Genomic DNA, 13,438 nt, shown 5'->3' with positions numbered 1-13,438 from the left:
TCCAGGCTTTCAGGGCAATTTTTATAAAGTGTTTAAAAAAAACCGTCAGTGATATAGTTTATTTATGACCTTGTTAAATGTTCAGTTGCTATTATCAGGTTTTTATTTAATATTATAACTAGCGGCTCGTACCGACCTTGTACGAGTTAAAATATTATCTATTTTAAAGAAATATTATGCACTAGTGGTACCCGCACGGTTTTGCCCGTAATAGAAAATTAAAAGGTCTTTTGGTTCGCCTGTATATTTAGAAATAATGTATGGTGAATTTTCTCGCTAATTGGCTTGTACCCACGTTACGGTTCCACGTAATGATAATTTCGTAATTTATTCGTCCATCTTATGATATTTTTGTTCTTAAAATTGGAATAGAAAAAGAACCACATCGAATTTTTAAAAAATTGCTTCGAGGTGCACACCCCCATGCTACAAACTAACTCTGTGCCAAGTTTCATGAAAATCGGTCGAACGGTCTAGACGCTATGCGCGTCACAGAAATCCTGACAGACAGAGAGACTTTCAGCTTTGTTATTAGTAAAGAAGTACTTTTTAATTCAAAATTTAATATCAAGCAACATTTATTTGTTTTGTTTTTATGAAGTTTGAAAGAAATTGTGATTTACTTCATTTCCTAATAAAGAAAGACCAATATATCCGACTGAACAATACTATCTTCCCGTATGTAACGTTGCACTATCTTGTTGCACTAGTATAGTTGTACGTTTTCGCTTTAGATTTGATGATGGTGATGGCGTAAGAAATTTTCATTGGATATTGTTATCACTTAAATTGGTAAAAGAAATATACGGAAAACATAGGGGGTGCAAAAAATATGAGCCAACTGATCTACTACTAGTGCTGTAAGAACGATACTCTACATAATATTATTCCGTAGTGAATTTAATTAGGGTCCAATTCCATTGCATAGATTAGGCAATTTAAAGTTGCGCAAGAAAATTATTGGGATATCGCCTTTAGTTTCAAAAGTATGAAGAGAAGTCCTGAGGAGTGAAGGAGATAAAGGAACATAAGTAAAATTTAGATAAAGGACCATATACAAAGTAAAACTAGAACAAAGTCTTAACTTGAAAAACTGAATTTCTACTTTTTGCTACATAATTACGCTTTAATAGTGAAAAGCAACCTGGGTACGAAATTTCATTGCATTCCGTCCAGTAGAACAAAAGTTATTAACGAAAAACGATTTTGGGACTATCCCCACACTTAAAACTCTATTTTCAAGGTCACAGCTGACCAAGTCACAGAATGTAAGCAAAGTAAAGATCCAGATTATCCAGCTCAATTCATGTTTTCTTAGTTCTCTTTTTTTCGTAATTCGACACTTTTTTGGCGATAAAGTTACGCCACAGTGCGATTTAGGGTTGGAAACTTTTTTTTTTTTTTTTTTTTTGAAAAACAGTTAAAGTGTTCACTGAATTTTGTGTATTCGGTTTAACCTTAGAAAGAAGGATGGGGTCTGGTTGGTTCTTTGCGTAGATCGTTGTTTAATAATTTCGAAAATTACTAATTGAAAGAAATGGAACTTTTTGACTTTTCATAATATGAACCTATTGCATTGCTTATTTTATCATTCAGCCATTAGCCTCATAGAAATGTAAACATTGATTCTTATACCTAGGAAAATTACGTTATTATGTTTGATAAATGTATTGCTCCTCTGTTACTGGTTTATTTTGGTATGAATAGAATTTCTTTTAGTGTAAAATGGAACTCGCATTTTTAATTATGCTGAAATCGGAAAAGTTTGGGAAAATTGCATAGAAAAATATGAGAAATATAAGAAACACCGCACAACTTGGGAAGAAGCAGCGTTAAATAGATTGGTTACAAGAGCGAAGCAAGGTCCATTTATTCCGCGAAAATTTGTTTTAAATACATAAAATGAACAAACTATCATTCTAAAAAATAAAACAGAAGACAGGAAAATATAAATACCGTTAATAAGCAAACTATACATATTCGAGTTTTATTTGGAAGCAGAGAATAAACACAGTGGACAAACACATTTTAATTATTCTAGCGACTTTTTTGTATTAAAAACACGACAATTTGTTTCAAGACCAAATTTGATGCGAAAGATCACAATTCGTGGTATTATTTAAAAAGCATAACACAATCGGCGTTAAAAGTTAAACAAACATTGATTCTTAAGAGCAAATTTAAGTAAGTTATTTCCCAATGCTGTTTCCAGCGACGAGATTCGAGATGAATCCAACCCGTAATTTAAAAAGACAAAAGTTTTTCTAGCTCAAACCAAGGTGAACCGAATTCAGTCTCCTTGTTGTGTCTTATATATTGTAACTTTTCACTTACAAACAAAACGTAACACTATTTGATTTTGTTCTCGCGAGCATTTTCTGTAGCAGTAGGTTAATAAAACTACTCGCAACATACCGACAACCGAGTTACGTAAGTCTGTCTAAGGCTCCTATATAGTGCGAGCTGACTTATCGACATTTTGATTCCGAAATTGTCAGGCATAAAAAATAGTATTTGTACAAAAGTCTCATTGCAGAAAACTGGTGTCCAAGTTTTAGATGTTGCCTGATTTAGAGCCCCTTGAATAGGCCAGGCTGACTTATCCGACATTTTGGTTCCAAGACAAAATTGGATCCAACCTCGTTTCTAGTGTTTATAAATACGTTATAATATTCGCTGGTTGATATGTCGTAAAACAATTGATATTGAGTTGAGTAAAACGTCACTTAAGGTGAATCTAGAAATATAACTTAGTTCAAAAATTCAGCAAAAAAGGATCGGAAAATGTTTACTGTAATAAACTTCATTTTCACACCTTATTTGTTTTTAATTTGTATTAATTAAATAGCCTTCATCTACAGAATAAAATAATCAAGCATACATCAGGGAACACATCGAAAGCTCGGACACCAGTTTTCTGCAATGAGGCTTTTGTACAAATACTATTTTTTTCGCCCAACAATTTTGGAACCAAAATGTCGGATAAGTCAGCTCCCCTTATATATAAGCCTTAGCCTGATTGATGTTTGATTATTTTATTCTGTAGCTGAAGACGATTTAATTAATACAAATAAAAAACAAATAAGGTGTGAAAATGATGTTCAGTAACATTTCGTGATGAGTGAACATTTCCCGATACATTTTTGCTGAATTTCTGAACTAAGTTATATTTCTAGATTCTCCTTAAGTGAAATTTTACTCAACTTATCATGAATTGTTTTACGACATAGCAACCAACGAATATTATAACGTACTAGCTTACTACCCGGCGTTGCCCGGGTGCTTTTTAATGCAACATATCTTTTGGATAATCAATTAAATGAATTCTATCCAAATGAGCGTAAAAAATACATTCACAACGCTTTCTAGGTTCAAATCTTCAAAATACTTTAAATAACACAGCTTAAATCAAGCCTTTGCCGAAAAGGTAGCACCAACCAAAAGCAAAAAAGTATGAGGAATATTATTTGGGTTCTGTAGTGTCCACTGGTACGTTGTCTGAGGTTAAATCAGACGGGCAGTACGTAAATTTTCTTAATGCAAAGACAAATGATTGTCTTTTGTACATCTTGTGGGACCACCTTTTACGTGATGCTTCGAAAGAAAAGCGTAGGGCCGCCTTTGTATGTTTTGTTTTCCCCAGTACATGAAAAAATGCAACAGTACTTTTCACAAACATTTTATTCGGAAATAAATCGTTGAATGTTTTCTTAGAAAGAGTCGTGAGCTTACAAAAAAAAAAAAAAAAATAAATAAATAAATAAAGTCAATCCCTATTATCAGGCACAAATATATACAAAATAATCTTCTTGGACACGGTTACAATATTTTCGGATTAATTTAAAATCATCCTTAATGTACAAAAGCTAAACAAATAGTCCACCGTACGGAAAATAAAGAATTCAGTCAGTGTTGTTAACAGACGATAACACTCCGTTTTTCGGATTTTTTGGCGGTGTTTTTGAGAATGAAGGTATCAAGTGATAGGTTATTTTGTATGTTTTCAGGCAAACACATTTCGCAGAAAAAGTTTGCTTAGTATAAAAAACTTTACCAAATGTGTCTGCTCGCTCTTGCCATGGTGATTTAGTGCCATGCCATAGAGTAAAACTGGATAAGTGTAACTTGCCTAAAAAAAGGCACGTCAGCTACATTTTATTTTCTTATATTGACGTCAAATTTCTATTTTCGTACGAAAAAATGACAGTTAGACAGTAGTATTAATGTCTTGTAAAAGATTCAAAATTTGTCAAGATTTAAGTTCTAGTTCAAATTTTTAAGACCTAATACTTGCCGTAAATGTTATACATGATATCTCACACGGATGTAGGTAGAGAGAACACATATTTAAGTTTGTTGCTTTCGACAAAGTATTCCTTAGAGAGCATCAAAATTTTAATTTAGAGGGATACAATCGTCGTGAGAGGTGGGAATGGGTCCACTGACTACATTACAGTCATTATTTTAAGATACCTAAAACATTAAAAATGGAAATAGGTGGACGTGAAGTTATTGAACGAATTATTTAAAAACCGTCAGTTAAACTGCGTTATAGAGAAAAAAGTAGGCGTGTGCATTTTGGTCACTATCCATGTTAGATTTCGTTTTTTAATTATTTGCAGGCCGTGTAATTTTTTGAAAAATAAATGTCTTGTTTGTACTTAGAACTGTATAATACACAAATCTTTTGTTTACATTTTACAGAATCTTGTTGCATATTTTGTTCCCCTCATCCACAGCTTAAAAGCAAACGAAATGTATTTCTCGTTTCGAAACTATGTTTAAAAATTTAAAACTTAAATGATTCAAATATTTCTAATCCATAAATTTAACTCAAAACTTGCTTCTAAATAATGTTCTTAGTCCCCCTCCCAGCAGCAAGAAGAATTACATTTTGTGAGTGAAGCCAACCGAGCGAGTAACATTAAGCTATCTACATCGAAAATAGTTATATCTCACATACATTTACAGCACTTAATCGTCCAATGTGCACGTGAGATACAAAGTATTTCACCTTATCCCTATACTGTTTAAGAGAGTTTAAGCTATTATAGTGATGATTTTCCATTCATATCTCACAGCACTTCTTCAATAACGGTTGAAATGCTTAATGGTAGCTACAAACTTCCAATATTTTTCAATTGTTTACAATAGCAGTTATCAAACTTAGCTTTTTAATTGGAAATGCAGCTTTTTTCAACTTATTTCATGATGAGGAAAAAACTTCATATTGTGGAATAATATTTCATCATGCCTTTAAATAGTAATCTCTGTGTGTCAAAAGTTGCATCATACCTGCTAACTGATATACAATTATTGCTAGTCTTCGAAGATGCTTCATCAGATGTACTATTACTCGAGCGTTAAGGTAATATAAAATTTCAAATGAAGAAATTTGTTTATATAAATAACTTAGCGCTTTTTTGCAGTTTAAAACAGTTTAAATATAATTTAATATTTATTTGCATTTTTTCCAAACTTAAAACTCCAACCCTCTCAAAGTGTATGAATACTTCCGAATAATATTTCCGTGTGGTTTTACGGGGAAAAATGTGCACAACCTTTAATTTTAACAGATATTGGCAATCCTAGTATGGTAGCTTATGTGCATGTAAGAAACGTCATGGTCATCCCCCTCCCCCTTGAAAAACAAATTCCAGATACGCTATTAAGAACAAATATGATTATTTTGCAATTTATTTGCGAAATTAGTATTTTTTACTCTTCTTCTTTGTTAGCCTTCAGCAATTAAACTTAGTTGAACCGAATTAGGTAAAGATCGGACGTAAAACATGGAATAGTATAAAGAACATATGTATATTGTTTTTAAGGACCATCCAACATTAAATTGTTGAATCTTGCACATGGATAATGAATGAAATATTGATACCGAGCTGGTTTTGATATTTTCTGGGCTGTTCATGTGGGAAATACTAATTTTTAATTTCGTTCTACTATTACTGCAACGAAAATACCAAAAGAAAGCATACAAAAGTAAGTAGAACCGTCGAAGACCGCAATGCATTCCTGCTTTGTAGGATGCTATTCAAAACACGCTTAACAGCAGCATTTCGATTTCGTTCGGTTTTCTTGCCAAACATGCTTTACTGTAGTCGCGAATCGGCATTAACGGCCAACGTTGAATATACCTTTAGTTTTGATTGCATTTAAAATATTTCCTGGTGGTTATAATTTGCAAATCATTTTTATTAGCTTGGAATCAAAGTTCCTAAACTTAACGATAGTAGTTAATCTTTGAAGAAACTTCATCTAGGGCAGTTTTTTACGGGCTTTTCATTTAGACTAAATTCATAACTATACAAAAATTTGTTCGTGTCGAAAAGAGCAATTTATGATTAAAAATATAAACTTGAACCTCTTCGGATCTTTTTTAAATTGCACAAACCCACCTATATGAATTCCTGAGTAACAATTTACCTCTGTGCCAAATTTGGAAGAAATCCGACGAAAACTGTGGATTTGTATCAGGAACATACACATATACCCACAAACATACATCCATTTTTATATATATAGATTTACAAATACTTAAAACGAGGCTGGATCCACTTTTGATTTGGAACGAAACTGTCGGATAAGTCGGCCTGACCTTTTCAATGTGCGCTTAGTCTGTCCAGTGCCTACAATGTTGTCCTTGCTGTGAAGTTAGTAATCCAGATCTGGAGCTAAGCGTGCTGGAGGCAGAAGTCATCTTATTGAAGCTGAGAGTGCGAACAAACTGGTAGGAAAAGTAAATTTATCTACTGTACATTTACGGCCTCTCTTGCCGGTGAGATTAATTTACGTTATTCACCAGTTTCTTTGCACGCTTAGCTTCAATGACATGGACTATCTGCTTCATTGCTCAGGTAATCCCAATTCATGACTGTTAAACCAATTATTAGGGTACGATCTTTGGACAGAAATCCGGACTTCCAGTATACAGCAAGGAGGCTTTGGGTCACAGTCTGCCCGCGGAGATGGTCTGTGTGGCCCGGACTTCGTTAAAAGTAAGAGATCGGAAAGGCCAAATAGCTCCGGTGTCACTAATTTGGAGCCGAATACTTAAAAATTGGTTTCTGAAAATTCTGCATTTAATAAGATAAGTATCAATCTCGGCGGGGTTGCGCCGGGATTGAACAAAAGCCGACTGAATAAATACGCTCAGTTAATCTTTAAACTGGGGGTTAAAACTATTTTTTACGACAGTGAGAATTCTTCATTCATAACAATTGTAGCAACTCAGGAAATGGTTTGACACATATATGTGATTTTAACAGGAAATTGTTGAGAACCTATGAAATATCGGCGTGTTAAACGGATATAACCATTAACATTTCGTATTTCTATTACAGTGCATGTCAAGTAGCGTGGAACATTGGTATATAATTTTATTTCTGCGAATAGGCCAACCACAGTAAGTTTCTGACGCAATGTAAAACAACCAGTGTCGTTTTTGGTGGCTCAAGTGCTCGTTGTACAGAATTTTTTAGGTGAAATATACTCGTTGACCGTTTTCGAGCAGTACTGCAAATTACTGGACAGAAGGGTCTCTTTCGTGTATGAGGAAACTAAATTATGCCAGATAGTCTCGTTGCTGCTTATATATCTACTTATCATCTCGTATCGTATTTTTTTTCGTCATTATTGTCTACATTTCGTACTTTGCATGCGAACAAATAATAACCTTCATTAATGTATTTGCAAAAGTACTTAGCGGATTTCACGGCACTGCAAGTTTCGACTGTAATATGAGCCTCATACGTTTTCAAAAGCAGTGGTAAGTATGGAACCACCCGCCGCTTGATTTGTAGAATTTGACATTTATACTGAAAAGTGTTGCCACTGTTCTCATCGTTTCTACGGTGATACAGTTGATAGCCATCGATATCCGTAACATAGTATCATTTGTAAATTTTAATTGAGAGTAAACATTTTTGAGGATGAATTAACTTACCGCGCCATCTATTAAGGGTATCGTCACCTCAGAGCAACAGTAGGCTATCTTACTGTTGTTTCTGGGATTAGATGTTTTACGGTTGCTCTGAGGCGACGATATATAGAACCAAACAATCAATACACACTATTAACGTTTAATGTATGCATTTTATTTGCAACAAAAAATATAAAACTATCCTATCTTTTAATTTTTACCAAATTACCGATAGGTATGAAATTTGATAAAAGTCGGTTTAATAGTTTCGGAGTTTACCCATAAAATACATCGTGATACGAGATTTTTATACACATAGATATGGGCCACAAACGAAATTATCGTGGCGTAAAGTTTGTATTCAAGAGGAAGCAAATATTTGTCAAAAATATGCAAATATGAGCTGTCTGTGTAAACCATTTCTCAAATAAATACTTACCTAGTGATTCCCTTAAAAGTGGAATGTTATTTCATCTAAAATGAGAACGTTTTTACGAAATTTTTTATACCTACTAGAAAAATCAAATTGGTTTTAATTTTATCGTTTGCTTAGTTTTTACTCAATGCAAGTTATTGCTAAATTAATTATTTTTGCTTCAAAAAAAATCGAATTGTTTCCATGATTATTCAGATGTTTAGTTGATTTCAATTATTTTAGGACACCCTATTAACTGCTTGCTTAAACTATTTATTTTTAATTTTCACAGCACAGGCAATAAAAGCTTGTTAACATGAAAAAAAAAATGTAGGTAAAGTTTAGCTGGTACTGCTTTAACTTCTTTAAACTTTAATAACAGCCTTTCATCACTTTTTTCTTATTAAATAATTTCATATTTCTTCTATGAATCCTTTATTTTCAGTAGAACAAAAAACAGTAATAATATTTCTAATAGCGACTCTCGAATTGGCCGATATTGTCATTATTCTTCCACGCCTAGATATTGTTATTGTTCACTCTTTAAAAAAATTCTATTGCACTGCTTAATTTAATTATTTTTAAAACCTGGTGCAAACCAAATATCTGTTTTTCCTTTCTTCATTTTCTAACTGCAAAGTTGGTTGCTTCAGCAAAAAAAGATAATCGAAAGCTATAATTATTTTCAAGTTCAACTTTCCATCAAACCATTAATGGTAAAGAAAATAATGTTTATTTTTATTTTATTGCAACTAACTGATTTTCAGTCACTATAAAACGATTTTGCACTTCTCAGCGTCAGCATAAGTTACCAGCGTCAGCATAAGTACACCATTAGCAGAGCTGAAAAAAAAAATTATATTAAGCGGGCAAACTCTGTTGATAACTTTTGAATAGTCTTTGCAAGAAATGATCTTATAAATTCACAGCTTTGGATGAAATGAGAAAAGTCGCTATTTTATTATTTTTGAGTTTAATTAACAATCGAGCTCTGCGCTCTTTTTAAAGCACGCATTCTTGCAAATATGTGAGTCTATACTGCAGCACATATTAAATTTAATTTTATTATTTTCGATTAATTAAAAATCTTATTTTTTATGTAACGCAGTTTTGGCTTTCTATTGCTCCTAACTATAATTTTAGTTTATCTTTTTAATGTAAACTTTTTCTTTGAAAAAAACATCGTCGCTAGTTCCTTTTACAATCATGACCACCATACCGTTTAATTAAACAGTAATTTAGAAACATAACGAAACTCTAACCTTTAAACCGAAAAGTAGTGCCGTGTTTTTCAAACAAATAACTATTTTTAAACATTTAATTTTTAATCAATGATCTTTCTTACTAACTGCCTTTAACATTTGAATATGCAAACTTTTAATTCCAAAAGAATGAAAATCAGATGTTTTTGGAACCAAAATGTCTGGATATGGCATTTTGAATATTTCCAAGCATTTCCCATTATCTTTCTGGTTTTAAAACTCCGGAGTCGAGCACATTCTGAAGCCACGCCCCGTTTTATAAAGACTTTCACCAGTAGTTACCTAACACTATCTCCAAAGTGGTATTTTTTTCCAATGCGGTTTTGGACTAAAATATCTGGAAATGGCGTATTGAATCTTTTCAAGTATTCCCCCTTTTCCTCCTAGTTTCACAAGTGCAGAGTTGAGTACTTTCTGAAGCCACGTCCCGTTTTATAAGGACTCTTTCACCAATAATTGCATAACACTATATCCAAGCTAATGAATTGTAAATTCATAAGCAGAATAAACCAATATTTCAAAATCAATCTTGGCTTATGAAAAATACAAATTTTGGTTTTTGAAACTAATTTGATACCGATTTAAGAAGGGGAATAGGTAATGCTTAGTAGCAAAATATTGTCAATTGATACCTTGAAATCTCTAAAAAATGTTTAAACAAAATCATAAAATAAGCTGTATCAATAATGAGTACAAAATATTTAAATGCAGATACTAATTTAGTACTTAGCATACATTATTCAATTTTTTTTCCAGTACGTTTTTTTTTCTGTAGTATTGAAACAGTGTCATACGAGCTACGTCGTTTTTTGTTTTACTTTTTTAATTAAAAAAATATAGTTTCTTAAATAATTGTCAAAAAACCTATGCAGATAAGTAAAAGGCGTGGCTTGCAAAATCAGAGGTTGCCTAATGAATGTTCAAACTCTTGATTTTAGAGGGTTATTTGGTACTGCTTTAAAGATGGAAGAGAAATATAAGGATATTACAGGGTTTAAGTAGATATTGCACCCTGAAATCTTGAAAACAGGTTTTAAAAAAGTCGTAAAATTATCAGTCTTAATTAGCAGTAATCAAATACTTAAATACAGCAAAGAATTTGTGAGTATTTATCCATGAAATTATTAGAGAATGGTCTTTTTCTCTTAAATTGTAAAACGTCCATAAAACATACACAGTTTTTATTTTTATGTATATAAGTAATGACTTAAAACAAGTACAAGTAGAGTTAATAGAGTACAAACATATCGTCGCCTTATAGCAACAGGAGGATATCTTACTGTTATTCCTAGGGTAAGATGTCTTACTGTTTCTCTGAGGGGACGATATTCAAATGCTGCGAATAATGTTGGATTATTAATCAGCAAAAATATTGAAGCACGATTTTTCTTCTTTTACAGTGTAATTCATATCATAAAACTTAATTTTTTTTGTTTAAAAATAAGGACCCGAAACAATAATCAAAAAATCTATGTAGATAAATATCCAAATCTGGATGACGGTTCTAATCCCGTATGATGAAAATGGAATGAGGTGTGTCCGACATTTAGTATTTCAAACAACGAAGAAAATTTATGGGATAAAGCCGCTTTTATCTTTGCTGTCACTAAAGATGGAGATAATGATTACTGATTACCCCCAAGAGCATTTACAACACGCAGTCTGGCAGCGTTTTTATGCTGTTACCCGATACCTTAAGTAACAAGTAATTCTCCGTGGGTTTTTCTTTCGCTACAAAGACATATGCTACAGAAAATTGCGTTACATTACAATCTGAAGAAATGAATTAAGAGAAATTGATTTCGGATACAGAAATGCATGAACCGTTGGATGCATAATGGCAGCGGAGTTGTATTTATTTAGCCTAATGTAAAAAAAAATTTTTACTGTGATCCAAGAGTAAGCTGATTTCCAACAAAACGTAATGTATTTGACATGTTTTGCCTCGTGGCTGTAAAGTAGAATTTAATAAAATAATTTTAATTTAAAAAAATAGTTCATAATTGAATTTCTTAAATTAAAATAAAAGGAAAAATTTTTAACCACACACATTTTAATGAAAATCGCATTACATTACAATCTGACGAATTGAATTATGAGTAATTAATTTAAAATCCAAAAGTGTATGAAGCAATGGATGTATAACGACTGTGTAAGTGTAGTTAATATACTTTTAACCTAATGTCCAGTTTCTTTACGTGATTCCAAGAGCAGGTTGATTTAAAATACAACAAAAAAGTTTGGGAAGTCTACTTATATTTCCACAAGTTTGAACCAAAATAACAGATTTTTTTTAAATTAAAATAAAAGACAGACAAATTTAACCGTACTGTGAACGAACAGTATTAGCAAGTAATTCTTCGCGGGCTTTTGCTTCTTTAAAGAGACTTCTTTTAAAAGGCTGAAAAAGATGGCATTGCATTACAATGCATAATGGCTGTGTAGTTCTGCTTGTTTAAAAAAATTCTGCTGTAACACTTATTTTACAGGAGTCCAAAAATAATTTCTTGCAAAATGAAAAGTATGTAAAATTTATATTCAATGGGGTGGACAGTTTGAATCAAAATAAAGTTTAAATTCTTCGGATAAAAATAAAGAACAAGAAATACATTGTACTATGAGCAAATACTATTGACAAATACTTCTACCCTGGTTTTTCTTTCTCTGAAGAGACATATGCTGTAGAAAATGATTTTACCTTACAATTTGAAAGCAGTTAATCTGAAGTAGAAAAGCATAAAAAGTTGTATTCCTAATGTCTGCGTAGTTAGTTTTATTTAATCTAAGGTAAAATGTATTTTGAAAGAGCCTATGATGGATTGATTTCTACCAAAATGAAAATTACGTAAAATATGTTTAAATGCATAGAAAGTAAAGTTATCTGTTTTGGATTAAAATATAGGGAAAAATAATTACTGAAAAAAAATATTATAATTATCGCTTGAGATAAGCAATGATTTACTTTAAATATTGCTTCAAAACGTTACTGCGTTTCTATTTTATACTGATGTTTCTGAATTGTAACTGTACTTAGATTTTTGAGCTGTAGCAAAGCATTTTATGATTGTCAGTGTATTTGCTTCAGTAGTTTCAACTATTGAAGCCCAGTGACTGAGTTGTTGCGCTTCACGCTTCCACGACGCAGACCCAGGTTCAATTTTCGGGCAGGGCACTGTCGACTCATTCCTTTGGTGAATTGATAAAATGTGTACCAAGCATGCATGGGAAATAAATACTAGAGTTCCGCTTTCGCCTGACCACCTAAAGGCCTCGTTCTATAGAAGGGAAATTGCTGATCTTCGGCATTACCCCACGCTTCGGAGAAAACTTGATTCTCTGCGCATACACGCGCGAGACAAATCGTCAACGCATCGGCGATTTCCCTCCGAGGAAACCACAATGTAAAAACGATTCAGAAACGTTCATTGAAAATAATGCGCAGCTGATGTGCCTAATGTCTGACAGTAACATATCTTGCAAAAACCAGGAACGTTTTCTGCTAAAATTCAGTAACCTTCCTGAAGTTATCCTGGAATCTTAAATATTCAGAACTTATGCCATTTCAAGCCTGTCGTGTCTCTGGAGAATTCAAGCAACCTAGGACATCAGGGTCAGCTCCCCTTAAATATAAAGGGCGCTGACTTATCCGATATTTTAGATCTAAAATTGTCGTCTGAAAAAAAAAGTATTTGTACAAAAGCCTCATTGCGAAAAACTGGTGTTCAAGCTTTAGATGTGTTGCCTGATTGATGTTTATAATTTTTTGTTCTGTAGGATGAGGACGATTTAATTAATACAAATTGAAAACAAATAAGGTGTGAAAATGAG

This window comes from Uloborus diversus, chromosome 10, assembly GCF_026930045.1.
Source record: "Uloborus diversus isolate 005 chromosome 10, Udiv.v.3.1, whole genome shotgun sequence".
NCBI lineage: Eukaryota > Metazoa > Arthropoda > Arachnida > Araneae > Uloboridae > Uloborus > Uloborus diversus.
Note: the sequence above shows the minus strand (reverse complement) of the source record.